The sequence below is a fragment of the Chiloscyllium punctatum genome, chromosome 22, assembly GCF_047496795.1.
Source record: "Chiloscyllium punctatum isolate Juve2018m chromosome 22, sChiPun1.3, whole genome shotgun sequence".
Taxonomy (NCBI): Eukaryota; Metazoa; Chordata; class Chondrichthyes; order Orectolobiformes; family Hemiscylliidae; genus Chiloscyllium; species Chiloscyllium punctatum.
The window spans coordinates 65,880,667-65,896,937 of NC_092760.1; the positions used below are offsets into that span (position 1 = coordinate 65,880,667).

At 42.0% G+C, this 16,271-nt stretch overlaps 1 protein-coding gene across 4 annotated transcripts in view; it reads right to left on the reverse strand.

The window, feature by feature from the left end:
* The window catches only part of hipk3a (homeodomain interacting protein kinase 3a), a 268,064-nt gene that overhangs the window by 81,257 nt on the left and 170,536 nt on the right, over positions 1–16,271 (reverse strand). The gene's annotated exons all lie outside the window — the stretch shown is intronic.

A 16,271-nucleotide genomic window follows, 5' to 3' on the forward strand; every position in this document is an offset into this window, starting at 1 on the left:
ACGAATGGCATATCCTGGGGTGGAGATAGTGAGTGAAAAGAGGACACTTTCTCAGTCAAAGCGAAGGGACTGCGCAAATGAATGCTACATGGGATGTCATAAAATATTGCCACTGAATGGAATGGATGTTCGTCTGTTTCGTCAATGCAGCTATTTCTGACCAGCTTTAAATGACAATAAAAATACCACACTGACACAAAGGACATGCCTGCACGCAATGAGTGCACATACACATATAATATGCAAAAATAAATATAAAGGAAAGTTATACATGTAAACAGCACTTGCAATTACACATGCACTTCAGAACTTTTATAGTGTAACAAGTACCTGCAGAATCACTGATAACTCAAAGCAAGTTTGCCAGATTCATTAATAGGAACATTCAGCAAAAAAGAAAGCTCATCCTTGCAGCTGGTCATTGTCGATGAGTACCCTTTGCACACCTATTGTAGAAAATGTATCCTATATTCAAATCAATGTTCATCTCTAAAACAAATAGCTACAAAAGCTCAAAGCATTTACGTCTTATAGGAGGAAGCTTGCAAAGGCTAAAAGGTAAAGTCATCATAGTCATATTAGACCCATAAGGCTACTATCTCATTAGAGAGAGACAACTGGTGATGGTTTAAACTGAGAGTCACCACATCTCAGGCAAGGGAAAGTTTGGAAGAGACAGTCCTTCGTGGTAACTTTAAAGACCACCACTGCAGTCATGAACATGTCTGCCAGACTACTGCTGAACGTACAACAAACTTTGATCACTATGTACCTGTATATTGTAGATTGGAGAAGTTACAGCAGGAATTTGCAGCTCACCATTGGTGCCAAGGCCCTAAGGCCGCAAATTCATTCCCTAAATCTCTTGACCTCTGTCTTCTAATTTAAGAAACTCCTCACACCCCATCTTCTTTGCCAGGATTTCACTGTCTGCTGTAGTATTTCCTTCTCTGGCACAGTGTGCAATTTTATCAAATTTTGTCTCGTGAAAGGCCTTCAAACTTTGGACTGCACTAATGTGCGAGATATTTCAAGCTGCTATTGTACAGGCAAATTAATTCTTGGCTTCATGCCCTTTTAAGAGCATAGTTGTGCTTTGGCATGGTACATGGAGAAAATTGCTGATTTATGGAATTGGACTTTGGACTGCTTCGAGACCTAGCACACAGTCATAAACATTTTGGTTTCTCCAATTTCAGCACAAAAGGCTGAAACTCAGCTATGATTTCTGATCATCATTGGCAAGCATAATTGCCTTACCTCTGCCACCATCTTGGTGAACAAACTCTTGACTTCATCTAACAATACACACTACAGTAACTTCCCTACATTTAGGTTCAAACTCCCTATTGAAGCCATTGATTGTCAATTTTCATTTGGAGACTTTGGAGACAGCAAGGCTGTTTAGATATATGCCGGATGTGAAAGAATCCTTTGGGACCTTTTTCTGTTGGGTCTACGCTCCTCACCAACTCACCTTCCCCTCCAGCACCTCCCCTTGCCATAGCAAAAAGTGTAAAACCTGCGCCCACATCTCCCCCCTCACCTCCATCCAAGGACCCAAAACATCCTTCCACATCCAACAGAAATTTATCTGTACTTCCATATGCGTCATCTACTGCATCCATTGCATCCACTGTGATCTCCTCTACATTGGGGAGACAGGATGCCAACTTGTGGATCGTTTCAGAGAACATCTCTGGGACACCCACACCAACCAACCACCGTCACCCTGTAGCTGAACACTTTCACTCCTCCTCCCACTCCACCAAGGACATGCAGGTCCTGGGCTTTCTCCATCGCCAAACCCTAAACACCTGACACCTGGAGAAAAAATACATTAGGTGGAGGTGGGTACTGGAGATGCTGGAGATTAGAGTCAAGATTAGAGTGGTGCTGGAAAAGCACAGCAGGTCAGGTAGTATCCGAGGAGCAAGAAAATCGATGTTTCAGGCAAAATACCTTCACCTGGAGGAAGAATGCCTCATCTTCCATCTTGGGACCCTCCAACTACATGGGACCACTGTAGTTTTCCCATTTACTCTCCCCCCACCGTATCCCAGTCCCAACCTCCCAACTTGGCACCGCCCTCCTATTCAGTCCTTCCTGTCTATCTTCCTTCCCACCTATCTTTTCCACCCTCCTCTCTGACCTATGTCTTTCAACCCCACCTTCATCCACCTGTTACATTCCCAGCTACCTTGCCCCAGCCCCACCCCCCAACCCATTTATCTCTCAGCTCCCTTGGCCCCACAAGCCTCAAACCTGATGAAGGGCATGGATAAAGTAAATAGACAAGGTCTTTTCCCTGGGGTGGGTGAGTCCAGAAATAGTGGGCATAGATTTAAGGTGAGGGAGGAATGATTTAAAAGGGACCTAAGGGGCAACTTTTTCACACAGAGGGTGGTGCATATATAGAATGAGCTGCCAAAGGAAATGGTAGAGGCTGGTACAATTACAACATTTAAAAGGCTTTTGGATGGGTAAATGAATAGGAAGGGCTTAGAGGGATATAGGCCAAGTGCTGGCAAATGGGATCTGATTAACTTAGGATACCTGGTCGGCATGGACAAGTTGGACCGAAGGGTCTGTTTCCGTGCTGTAGATCTCTATGACTCTATGATGAGGAAACCTTGTTCATAATTTAAGAATTGTTTCACATTCAGGATGGCCCTGACTGAACGCGAACACTTCTGCCATTAGAACAGGTTGTAAGAATTTCATTGCATCACAAAACAAAATCTTCCAAGCCTACAATTATTCAGGAAATCTTCAAAAATACAATGAGAAGTCTCACACTCTGAACACTGATGCGCTGTCTGCACTTTAATTGGACAGGATGCTAAATCATGTTCCACTCTGCAATCAATGCAATGCCTCAATAACTTAGATGTCAGTTTTTCATAAAACAAGGAATGTTAAGAAAACATTATCCCTGTTCTATTGAAGGTGGGAAGCATTCCAGAAACTCATTCCGTCAACAAATCCACTGGTTGACTAGTTACAAGGCATGTAGCTTGCTTGAGATTTACATGCGTGAGTGCCAAGTGGAAGATGACTGTGACGGGTGAGGAGGGATTGGGAAAGGGATTTCACCATCTATCATTTGAAGAAGCAGAAGCCAGCAGATATAGGATACCAAAGCAAAACAGATGGCAAGTAGAAATGAGGAACCCTAAACCTGCTCTCACCGCAGAATACTGCATCGCAGCTGTGAAATTAAATATTCACTCTTGATGAAATTCATTTCAAAGGTAACATATTAACCACCTCCTGGAAGCCAACTTCCCAAGGTAAGGATTATAGGAATTAAGGAGTCAGAATGGGACATTCCACACTTGGTGTCTACTTTTTCAGTCAATTAAATCACCGATAAATTAAATTTTGAACAGTCTTTTATAATTTTTTATGGGATGAAGGTCTCAAAAGCAAAGCCATTGTAAGTTATGTATTCCTAATTGATTGCCCTTGAGAAGATGCTGGTGAATATCTGTTCTTGAACTGCTGTAGTCCATGAGGAGCAGGTACACCCACAAAACAGTTAGAGCAGAAGTGCTGGGATTTTAACCCAAGAACATTGAAGGACCAGCAATATAGGACTGGATATTACATGCCACTGTACTGCTGTCACTGTGCAACAGTGATAGAGGAAGTGAATGTTAAAATAATGGGTCAGATACCAATCAAACGCTGCGCTTTGTACTGGACGGTGTCAAAATTCATCCAACTGTGTGTTCAAGTGCCATACTCAAGAAAACACTCTCAAATCTAATTTATGATCTATCAATTGATCCCCATTCTTCAACAGCTTTTTGCGGAAGTAATCCCAGAATTTCAGTTTCAATGGCTACACCAACACTATATGTCTGTCTAAAGCAGTGAATTCCTTCTTTTCCAGCACGAGAGTCTATTTGACAGAGTTTCAAACCACAGTGGAATAACTGGATGGATGGGCATTATTTGTGGAGTAGGTTTGAAGGATTGAATGGCCTACTCCCAGTCCTATGTTCTTCAGCACTTTTGTCAGTCAGCTACCTTGTCCACAGCAGTATTAACCATTGCTTCAGAAAAATAGAAAAGGACTTTTACAGGTAATCCTAATGATTCCTGGGCAATACTTCTGAGTCAATCAGTAGGCTGTGGATTAAAGACTCACTCTAGAGATTTGAGCCATAAATTCTCTTTGTTACCTTAGGACGGGGAAAAATCCATATGAACCAGCATGAAACCAGATTGGGGTCTACTGGCATATACTGATGTTTGGCAGTTTTGATTTGGTTGGAGCTGGATTTGCATTGGAGGCAACCACAATACTGGTCATTCTGTTGATCAGAAGTCTGGCGCCATTAATTTTCCTTTTGGTATTTGGCCTAGTGGTATTATCGCTAGATTATTAATCCAGAAACTCAGTGAATACTCTGGGAACCCCAGTTCAAATCTCATCACAGCAGATGTTGGAATTTGAACGCAATAAAAAATCTGGAATTAGGAGTCTACTGAGGACCACGAAAACATTGTCGATTCCCAGAAAAAAACATTTGGCTCACCAATGTCCTTCAGGGAAGGAAATCTGCCACCCTCACCTGTTTTGGCCTACATTTGAATCCACACCCACAGAAATACTTTCAACTGCCCTCTGAAACAACCAAGCAAGCCACTCAGTTATATCAATCACTACTAAGTCTCAACAAAGAAATGAAACCAGATGGACCACCTGGCATCGATCTAGGCACTGAAAAAGCTAATAGTAGAAACAGCCCTGCCAACCCTGCAAAGTCATCTTTACTAACGTATGGGGGCTAGTGCCAAAATTGGGAGAGCTGACTCACAGACTAGTCAAGCAATAGCCTGACATAGCTGTACGGACAGAAACATAACTGACAGACAATATCACTGACACCACCATTACCATTTCTGAATATGTCCTGTCATACCAGCAGGATAGACCCAGCAGAAGTGGCAGCACAGTGGTACCCAGTTGGGAGGGTATTGCCCTGGGAATCCTAAACATTGACTATGGTCCCCATGAAATCTCATAGCTTCAGGTTAAATATGAACAAGGAAACCTCTTGATGATTATCGCATACCGCCCTCCCTCGGCTGATGTTGAACAACACTTGGAGGAAGCACTGAGGATAGTAAGGGCACAAAATGCACTTTAGGTGGAGGATTCAACGTTCACCATTATGAGTGGCTGGGCAGCAGTACTACTGATTAAGCTGGTCAGGTCCGAAAGGACATAGTTGCTAAACTGGGTCTGTGGCCGGTGGTGAGGGAACTAATAAGTGGGAAAAACATACTTGACCCCATCTTTACTAATCTTCCAGCAGCACATGTATCTGTCCATGACAGTACTAGTAAGAGTGACCACCAGACAGTTCTTGTGGAGATGAAGTCCCTCCATCATGTTGTGTGGCATTATCACTGTGCCAAACGGGACTACATTGAACAGATCTTTCAAATAAGACTGAGCATCCATGAAGCGCTGTGGGACATTGACAGCAGCAGAACTGTATTCCAGTACAATCTGTAACCTCATGGACTGGCATATTCCAATTTCAACCATTTCCACCAAATCAGGGGATCAACCCTGGTCCAATGGAGAGCGCAGGAGGGCATGCCAGGAGCAGCATCAGGCATCCCTCAAAATGAGTCAAGATTAAAGTGGTGCTGGAAAAGCACAGCAGGACATCAGGAAGGGCTTTTGCCCAAAACGTCAATTTGTCCTGCTCCTTGGATGCTGCCTGACCTGTTGTGCTTTTCCAGCACCACTCTAATCTTGAGTCCAATCTCCAGCATCTGCAGTACCCACTTCTGCCTAGCTGATTTTATCTCTCAAAATGAGATGACAACCTGGTGAAGCTACCATGCAGGACTACTTGCATGCCAAACAGCATTAGCAGTAAGTGACAGGCAGAGTTAAGCAATTCCACAACCAATGAATCAGATTTAAACTCTGCAGTCGTGCCACATCCAGTCATGAATGGTGGTGTATAATTAAATAACTCACTGGAGGAGATCCCCAACCTCAATGATGGAAGAACCCAGCACATCAATGCAAAAGATAAGGCTGAAGCATTTGCAGCAATCTTCAGCCAAAAGTGCCGAATGAATGATTCAGCTTGGTCTCCTCCAGTGGTCCCCAGCATCACAGATACCAATCTTCAGCCAATTTGATTCACTTTATGTGATATCAAGAAATGGTTAGAGGCACTGGATAGTGCAAAGGCTATTGGCTCTGACAACATTCTTGAAGGCTTGTGCTCCAGAACCTGCTGTTCCCATAGTCAAACTATTCCTTTACAGTTAGAACACTGGCATCTACCTGACAATGTGGAAAATTGCCCAGGTATGTCTTGTACACAAAGTGCAGATCAAATTCAACCCAGCCAAATACCTCTCTGTCAACCTGCTCTTGATCATCAATAAAGTGATGGAAGGTGTCATCAACATTACTATCACGCTGCACTTGCTCAGTGATGTCCACTTTGGGTCCTGCCAGGGCCATTCAGCTCCTCACCTCATTTAAACTTTGGTTCAAACACAAACAAACGAGCTGAATTCCAGAAGGTGAGGTAAAAGTGACAGCCCTTGACCTCAAGGCTGCATTTGACTGAGTGGCATCGAGAAGCCCTAGCAAAACTGAAATCAATGGGTATCAGGGGGCAAAATTTCTCCAGTAGTTAAGAGTCATACCTGACACATAGGAAGCTGGTCATGGTTGTTGAAGGTCAATCACCTCAGCTCCAGGACATCTGTGCAGGAGATCCTCAAGGTAGTATCCCAGGCCCAACTATCTTCAGCTGCTTCATCTTAACCTTCCCTTCATCTTAAAGTTAGAAGTGGGGATGTTCACCAATGATTACACAAATATTCAGCACCATTCATGACTCTTCAGATACTTAAGCAATCCATGTTCAAATGCAACAAAATCTGGACAAGTAGCAAATAATATTTGCACCACACAAATGTTAGGCAATGACCATCTCTAATAAGAGACAATTTAACCACTGCCCCTGACATTCAATGGTAATACAACATCTTTGGGATTACCACTGATCAGAAACTAAACTGAACTCACCACATAAACACAGTGGCCACAAGAACAGGTCAGAGGCTAGGAATACTGCAGCGAGTAACACACCTACTGACTCCAAAAGCCTGTCCACCATCTGCAACTCACAATATCAGGAGTGTGATGGAATCTCTCCACTTGCTGGATGACAGCAGCTCCAACATCACTTAAAAAGCTTGGCACCATTCAGAACAAAGCATCCCGCTTGATTAGCATCGTATCCACAAGCATCCACTCCCCTCACTACTGATGCTTAGTGGCAACAGTGTGTACTATTGACACTGTGCACTGCAGAAATTTGCCAAAGATTCTTCGACAACACTTTCCAAACCCACAACTACTTCCAACTAGGAGGACCAGGGCAGCAGATACGTGGGATCACTAGCACCTGCAAGTTCCACTCCTAGTCATTGACCATCTTGACTTGGAAATATATCACCACTTCATTTTTTTCCTGGTGAAAATCCTGAATTTCCCTCGCTAAGGATATTGTGGGTCTACCCTCAGTACAAGGACCGCAGCGGTTCAAAAAGGCAGCTCACCACCACCTTCTCAAGTACAGCCACTGACATTCACACATATTGCATGCAGACTGACCCCAAATCCACATATCCGGCACACTGCATACTAACAGGTACCTTGACCAGTATTACTAGCTTCATAACCAGTACCGGCTCCAAAAGCCAAGGGCACAATGACCAGTGATTGGATCAGTTATATCTACTGCTCCCAAATCCCATTGTACAATGTCTTTTATTGGTCGCATACACTGGTTTTCCACACTGGGTATGGTGACCTGATCAATATTTATCACTTGATCAATATCACAAAAATAGATTATCATTCGTACAGTGCTGTTTGTGAGAGTTTATTCTGTGCAGGGTCACAGAACCTGCAACATTAACTCTCATTTCTCTCCACATACCCTACTATACCTGCTGAGTTTTCTGTTTATGTTTCTGATTTCTAGCATCTTTTGTACTGTGTGCAATTTGGTTACTATAAAGATTATCAGTGTTTTAGATTTTATTTTTTGATTGCAAACTAAAATGCAAATTGACTGTTTTAAAATCAAGGACTGGGGATGGAGTTACTACACTTTTGGAAACAAGTAACTGGAATCATTATGAGTTACCAATTGTTGCTTTGCAAGCAATTTGGGTAGGCAAGATAAGACTCACAGCACAGAGGTGTGCGAGTGCAGAGGTCAATTCAGCTAACAACAGGGAATTAGTTTGTGCAAACGTGACCATTTGTGGATGCTTGAGGTAATGAGTTTGACGAGAGATTTCTGACTGGCTCCAAGGCAGATGAACAACTTGAAGGTTTTCAATAAATGATGCCATGCTTCCGAACTGCTCCTCTCTGCTGTAGAACTAGCTGAAGCCTGAAGCAAGTCCACTATTTTCTCCCATTTGCTGTAAGCCTTTGCCTCTAACTAGTGACTATGAAACTAAATAATTAATGTGTATATCCCCTACGTTTTCGGCAAAGACGTGAAAATCTGAAATGAAGAACGTTGGAGAACAGGAGATCTTGAAAGGGAGAAGGAACAGCTCATCTGAGCTTGTCAACTGGAGCTATTGATTTTCCAAAGTTTTGGCTCCACCTAAAACAATGGCTCCAACACCAATCTTTTTTGTTTGTTTGCTTGTATATGTGTGTGTGCATTTGTTAGGATTTTAAAAGGAGGCAAAGTTTAAATAAATAGAATTATATGTTGCTAGTTAATAGTTATTTGCCTGTGGATAAAATTTTACTTATTTGTAATTAATAGTAGCTCATGTTAAGTACAGCAACGTGGAGAGTGTTTTCAGTTAATCTGAGACCAACAGACAGTAAATTGGGGATTCTGCACAGTTTGAATACATTTTTAACTTTTGTGATGTTTGTGGGATGAATGACAACACTTTAAAATTATTGCACCGACTGTAAGCACTTGGAGATGGCCGGTTGTTGTGAAAAATGCTGTATAAATCAGCCATTTATTTTTCAGGCAGTGATTGCTGACATCCACAAGTGCAGACAAATTTGTGTGTGTGCTAATCTGAAAAGACACATTAGCATAATTACAGATCTGCTATGCCATCATGTAAAAATTTGAAGACGTCATATGCAAAGGTAGTACTGCACATATGCAGAGAAGTATGATAATTGGAACAGGGTTCAGCAGGGAGTGTGAGAATTATTTACCTACCAATTTACAAATTCACAATTGAGTAAACACTCCTTATTCAAAACCAAGCCGTGCCCAGTTCTTTATAACAAATTTAAAACAATTTTTGCTCTACACGTCATGATTGATTGTCTGTACATTTTACTTCCTGTAACACCCTTCACTCAAATTATTGGACAATAAATGTTTAAGTTATAAAATATCACCAGAAAATATGCATATTAATTACACAATTCAAGTTACTCCAAAATTTCAAACAACTGAAAATGATCTGTCTTCATTTGCTAGAGGTGCAAGTTATATTAATGTTTTTCTCCTTGTTAACTTTTCCATTTACATGATTCTTGCTGAAGCCAATGCAGCATTGCCCAGGCAATTCTTTTCAGTGTCACCTGGCTGTAGTCTGGCTCTCACAAACTGACCAAATCTGTTCAGTTTCCAAGATTAGCACAGTAAACAACTCATGACTTAACCCAAACATTGGAGTCACAGTTCATTACAGACCATTGAGTCCATGCCCTTTCAAACATGTTCATTTTGTTTTACTGAATGGATAAATTCTGTGTGAGCTTTGTGATAAAATACATTATAAACTCTACAGTTTCAGTTGTCCATGTGGCGTTGCAATATAATGTTACAAGCAGGCAGGAAATCTATCACAACCAACTTCTTTAAACTTTTTATCCAGTTTCATCTACTGAATAAGGTTCTGAACATTTAATTTCAATATAATCACATGAACAACTGGATCTTCAGAGTTTGTGATGCATCTTGACAAAGTTACTTGGAATGTACAGCACAACAAATTGCCATTTGGCCAAACAGATCTATGCTCCTGACAAATCTCTTCCCATCGTTAAAAGTTAAATTCTAGATTAAAGATTTGTATTAGAATAAGAAGTAGATTAATTAGTTCTGAGATGAGAAGACAGTTTTTCACTCCAAGGGTTGCGGATGCTCCATTACTGATTATATTTAAGGCTGTGATGAGAGTTTTGATCTCTTACAGAATCAATGGGTTAGGAAAAAGCCCAGAAAGGTGGACTGAAACAAAAATTCAACCATGATTGCATTAATAGGTTGTGCATGTTTGAGGAATAATATGATCTATTCCAGCTGTAATTTCTTTTGGCTATGTTTTGGCTAATATTACTGTACAGATTTTCGTTTGAAACTTGCATCAAGCTGTGCATCATTTCCTTTAGCTTATGAGTATGGTTTTGCCTCATTTTGCTGCCACAATCAATATGGTTGACTCATGCTTGTGACATATTTCCAAGCTGAGGTACCTTTTTGGGTAATTCTACACTCCTCTCCAGCAACTCCTATAATAATTACAGGATGATGTGCCTGCTGTATGCTCAATGCAGTATTAAAACCTTAATCAAGATCAAGGAGAGAAAACACATAAAATTACTATGTTTCTGTTTATTTAGACGATGCAGTCATATGAGGGAATTTTTTTGCTGTGTGTATCATGTCAAAATCATTGCACACTGGTGGTTTTGCTTCAAAAGTTGGAAAGCAGGGTATTTTTAAAAACTATGGTTTCCCCAGGTCAGCAGACAGTCAGAAATCCTTCCAGAAAATCACAATTTGGGTGAAATTTAAAAAGACAGCTAGTAATGTATAAGACATTATGAAGCAGAAATTCCCCACTGCTCCCCCATGTCCATTATTAATGTATCACAGTTCTTTCTAAAGCTGAAACACTACATGCAAGGGATACTCACTTACCCTATCTAACAAGACGTCTTAGAGGTCAAAGACAAAGGTCTCTAAAGACACTGTTGCATAAATGCCTGGAACATTTTTACAAAAGAATTATACACAATTAACATTCCACACTATGTAACAAGTGGAATGGCAAGATATTGAAGAACTAAAAACAAGAAAGAGAAAGGAAGAATAACAATTTAGATTTATATGGCATTCTTAAACTTAACAAAAATTCCCAACTGCAAATTTATGAAGCAAAATTGAGCACCAAGAAAGAGAAGAGAGACAGAATAAACAATCAAAAGGAGAAAAAAAGACTTGCCAATAAAATGCTTTTACCAACCTCAGAAGATCCCAAAATGTGCTCCTACACTTTTAAATTGTACTCAGACCATAGTAATGTCAGAAACACAGCAACCAATGTATGCACAGCACTTTTCCATAAACAACAGAGACAAGATTACAAAACAGAAATTGCTGAAAAAGCTTCTGAAGAAGGGTCACTCGACCCAAAAGGTTAATTCTGATTTCTCTCCATAGATGCTGCTAAACTGGCTGAGCTTTCCCAGCCAAGTTCTGTTTTTGCTTTTGATTTACAGCATCTGTAGTTCTTTTGGTTGTTATGAGACATGATAAGGTGTTTTGACCTATGTTGGTAAAAGAGATATTCTGGCCAGGATTTCAAGGTAACTCCCCTACTCTCCTTCAAAATCTTACTATTGGATCTTATAGCAACCCAAAAGAGTAAACCAGGTCCTAGTTTCACATCACATCGGGATGAAAACAGCCAGCTTTTCTATTTTTTTTATTTGAATTATTCAACATTTTGCTGTTACTGAATTCAAATGATGGAAGAGTTCAAATTTTTAATGCCAAAACTGTTTGCATAATCAGAATCAGACTGTGTAGTTAATGTCATTAATTAAACACATAAATGTGGCCAGCTGTCAGTATATTGCTGCAGTTGCACAAGAAACATTTCAATACTTTATACTGCCAGCTGCCTGCAGTGAAGTATTTTTCAGATAGAGAGGTTACAACTGTAGTAACAGCTGAACAGCAAGCTAGGTCTGGCAAGCTAACCCAGGGCCTGTTTGTCCACGTGGCTCTGTCTTTGTTTAACAGTTTATCTGAACAGAGAGAGTGTTAAGCCAAATCATCACAACCACAGGTTACAGCCAGAGACTGGAAGCCAAATGTCAATTATAACCTCCACCTACTCACACCACAAAGTTAACACCAAAGTTGATTATTCAGGTCTCGACCATCGTTCAGTGGGAAGCACTCTCCTCTGAGTCAGAAGGATGTGGATTGAATGTCAGCTTCAGAGACTATAGCGCAAATCCAAAATGAAATTTTCATTGCTGTAGTGAGCAAACATTGTATTTTTGAAGGTGCTGGCCTTTTGATCAGATGCTAATACTGTTGTCTCTTCTCAGGTACTATCAGTGACCATCAAAGAAGATAATTGGCACGTTAGCATAGAAACCATTGAAAGAGAGAGTTGTCCAGTCTTTGAGACTGGGCTAAGAGGCTGGACTGAAAGGACAGCACAATTAGTCTGTGCAGTTGTGTACTGCACAGGCACAGAAGTCAACGGCAGTGGCTCGGATGAGTTGTATCCTAGGATGCTGAGGGAGGAAATAACAGGGGTCATGATCCAAAGTTTTGGATTGTTTCTAGCCACAGGCAAAGTGCCAGAAGACTGGAGGACAGCTAATGTGGTTCCACTTTACAAGAAGGTTGGTTGAGTTAGAACATAGAACATAGAACAATACAGCACAGAACAGGCCCTTCGGCCCACGATGTTGTGCCGAACTTCTATCCTAGATTAAGCACCCATCCATGTACCTATCCAAATGCCGCTTAAAGGTCGCCAATGAATCTGACTCTACCACTCCCACGGGCAGCGCATTCCATGCCCTCACCACTCTCTGGGTGAAGAACCCACCCCTGACATCTCCCCTATACCTTCCACCCTTCACCTTAAATTTATGTCCCCTTGTAACACTCTGTTGTACCCGGGGAAAAAGTTTCTGACTGTCTACTCTATCTATTCCTCTGATCATCTTATAAACCTCTATCAAGTCACCCCTCATCCTTCGCCGTTCCAACGAGAAAAGGCCGAGAACTCTCAACCTATCCTCGTACGACCTACTCTCCATTCCAGGCAACATCCTGGTAAATCTTCTCTGCACCCTCTCCAAAGCTTCCACATCTTTCCTAAAGTGAGGCGACCAGAACTGCACACAGTACTCCAAATGTGGCCTAACCAAAGTCCTGTACAGCTGCAACATCACCTCACGACTCTTGAATTCAATCCCTCTGCTAATGAACGATAATACTCCATAGGCCTTCTTACAAACTCTATCCACCTGAGTGGCAACCTTCAAAGATCTATGTACATAGACCCCAAGATCCCTCTGTTCCTCCACCTGACCAAGAACCCTACCATTAACCCTGTATTCCGCATTCTTATTTGTTCTTCCAAAATGGACAACTTCACACTTGGCAGGGTTGAACTCCATCTGCCACTCCTCAGCCCAGCTCTGCATCATATCTAAGTCCCTCTGTAGCCGACTACAGCCCTCCTCACTGTCCACAACTCCACCTATCTTTGTATCATCTGCAAATTTACTGACCCACCCTTCGACTCCCTCATCTAAGTCATTAATAAAAATTACAAACAGCAGAGGACCCAGAACTGATCCCTGCGGAACTCCACTTGTAACTGGACTCCATGCTGAATATTTACCATCTACTACCACTCTCTGACTTCGACCGGTTAGCCAGTTTTCTATCCAATTGGCCAAATTTCCCTCTATCCCATGCCTCCTGACTTTCCGCATAAGCCTACCATGGGGAACCTTATCAAATGCCTTACTAAAATCCATGTACACTACATCCACTGCTCTACCCTCATCCACATGCTTGGTCACCTCCTCGAAGAATTCAATAAGACTTGTAAGGCAAGACCTACCCTTCACAAATCCGTGCTGGCTGTCCCTAATCAAGCAGTGCCGTTCCAGATACTCGTAAATCCTATCCCTCAGTACCCTTTCCATTACTTTGCCTACCACAGAAGTAAGACTAACTGGCCTGTAATTCCCGGGGTTATCCCTATTCCCTTTTTTGAACAGGGGCACAACATTCGCTACTCTCCAGTCCCCTGGTACCACCCCCGTTGCCAGTGAAGACGAGAAGATCATTGCCAACGGTACTGCAATTTCCTCTCTTGCTTCCCACATAATCCTAGGATATATCCCGTCAGGCCCGGGGGACTTGTCTATCCTCAAGTTGTTCAAAATGTCCAACACATCTTCCTTCCTAACAGATATCTCTTCTAGCTTATCAGTCCGTTTCACACTCTCCTCTTCAACAATACAGTCCCTCTCGTTCGTAAATACTGAAGAGAAGTACTTGTTCAAGACCTCTCCTATCTCTTCCGACTCAATACACAGTCTCCCACCACTGTCCTTGATCGGACCTACCCTCGTCCTCGTCATTCTCAGGTTTCTCACATACGCATAGAATGCCTTGGGGTTATCCTTGATCCTATCCGCCAGGGATTTTTCATGCCCTCTCTTAGCTCTCCTAATCCCTTTCTTCAGGTCCCTTCTGGCTATCCTGTATCCCTCCACTGCTCTGTCTGAACCTTGTTTCCTCAACCTTATGTAAGCCTCCTTCTTCCTCTTTACTAGACATTCAACCTCCCTCGTCAACCAAGGCTCCCTCACACGACCATTTCTTTCCTGCCTGATCGGTACATACATATCAAGGACACGTCGTATCTGCTCCTTGAAAAAGTCCCACATTTCCACCACATCCTTCCCTGACAGCCTATGCTCCCAACGTATGCTCCTCAAATCCTGTCTTACAGCATCGTAATTTCCCTTCCCCCAATTGTAGAAACTTCCTTGTTGTGCGCACCTATCTCTCTCCATAACCAAGGTGAAAGTCACAGAATTGTGGTCGCCATCACCAAAATGTTCACCCACTAACAAGCCCACCACTTGTCCCGGTTCGTTACCGAGTACCAAATCCAATATGGCCTCCCCTCTGGTTGGACAATCTACATACTGCGTTAGAAAAGCTTCCTGGACACACTGCACAAACACCGCCCCATCCAATCTACTTGATCTAAAGAGTTAGGCCATGAAATTATAGACCAATGAATCTCACATCATTGGTGGGTAAACTATTAAAGAAAACAGTGAAGGAGAAAATTAATCTCCATTTAGAGAGGCAAGGTTTGATCAGAGATAGTTAGCATGGCCTTATCAGAGGGTGGTCATGCCTAACGGATTTGAATGAATTTTTTGAGATGGTGGCCAAGTGTATAGATGAGGTTAGGGCAGTTGATGTAGTTTATATGGATTGCAGCAAGCCCTTTGACAAAGTCCAGCATGAGAAAGTGATAAATAAGGTCAAAGCTCATAAGATCCAGGGTAATTTTGCAAGTTGGATTCAGAATTGGTTTTGTGGTAGGAGACAGAGGGTGGTGATAGAAGCTGGTTGTGAGACTGGAAGCCAGTGACATTCCACATTGATCAGTGCTAAGTCTCTTATTGTTTGTTATATTTATAAATGATGTAGACAAAGATTAGGACAGGTTGATAAGTAAGTTTGTGGATGACTAAAAATTTGGCCGGGTGGTTGAGGAGAAAAGTCTTAGGCTACAGGAAGATATAAATAGATTGGTCAGGTGGGTAGATGAGTGACAGATGGAATTTATCCTGACAAGTATGAGGTGATGTACTTTGGTAGAAGTAACAAGACACCCTTGTACTCAATAAATGGCAGTACGCTACTAAGCTCAGAGGAACAGAGAGTGCTTGTCCATGTCCCTGAAGATGGCAAGGCAGGTTAATAGGATAGTTCAGAAGGCATATGGGAGGCTTGCCTTTATCAGCCGAGGCATAGATTATATAAGCAGGGAGGTTATATTTGAGCTGAACAGAACTTTGGTTAGGCTGCAGCTGGAGTACTGTACAGTTCTTATCACAACACTATCGGAAGGGTGTAATTGCACAGGAGAGGTAACAGCAGATTCAAAGCAATATTATCTGGGGTGTAACATTTCAGATATAAAGACAGGTTGGATGAACTTGGGTTGTTTTCATTGAATCATTCAAGATTGAGCGGGATCTGATTGAAGTGTATAAGATTATGAGGGGCATGGACAAGGTGGATAGAAAACAGCTGTGCCCCTTAGTCGAAGGGTCAAGACAAAGGGGTCAATTTTTAAAGTGACAGGCAGGAGGTTTACAGGGGATTTGAGGAAAGGTTTTTCATCCAGAG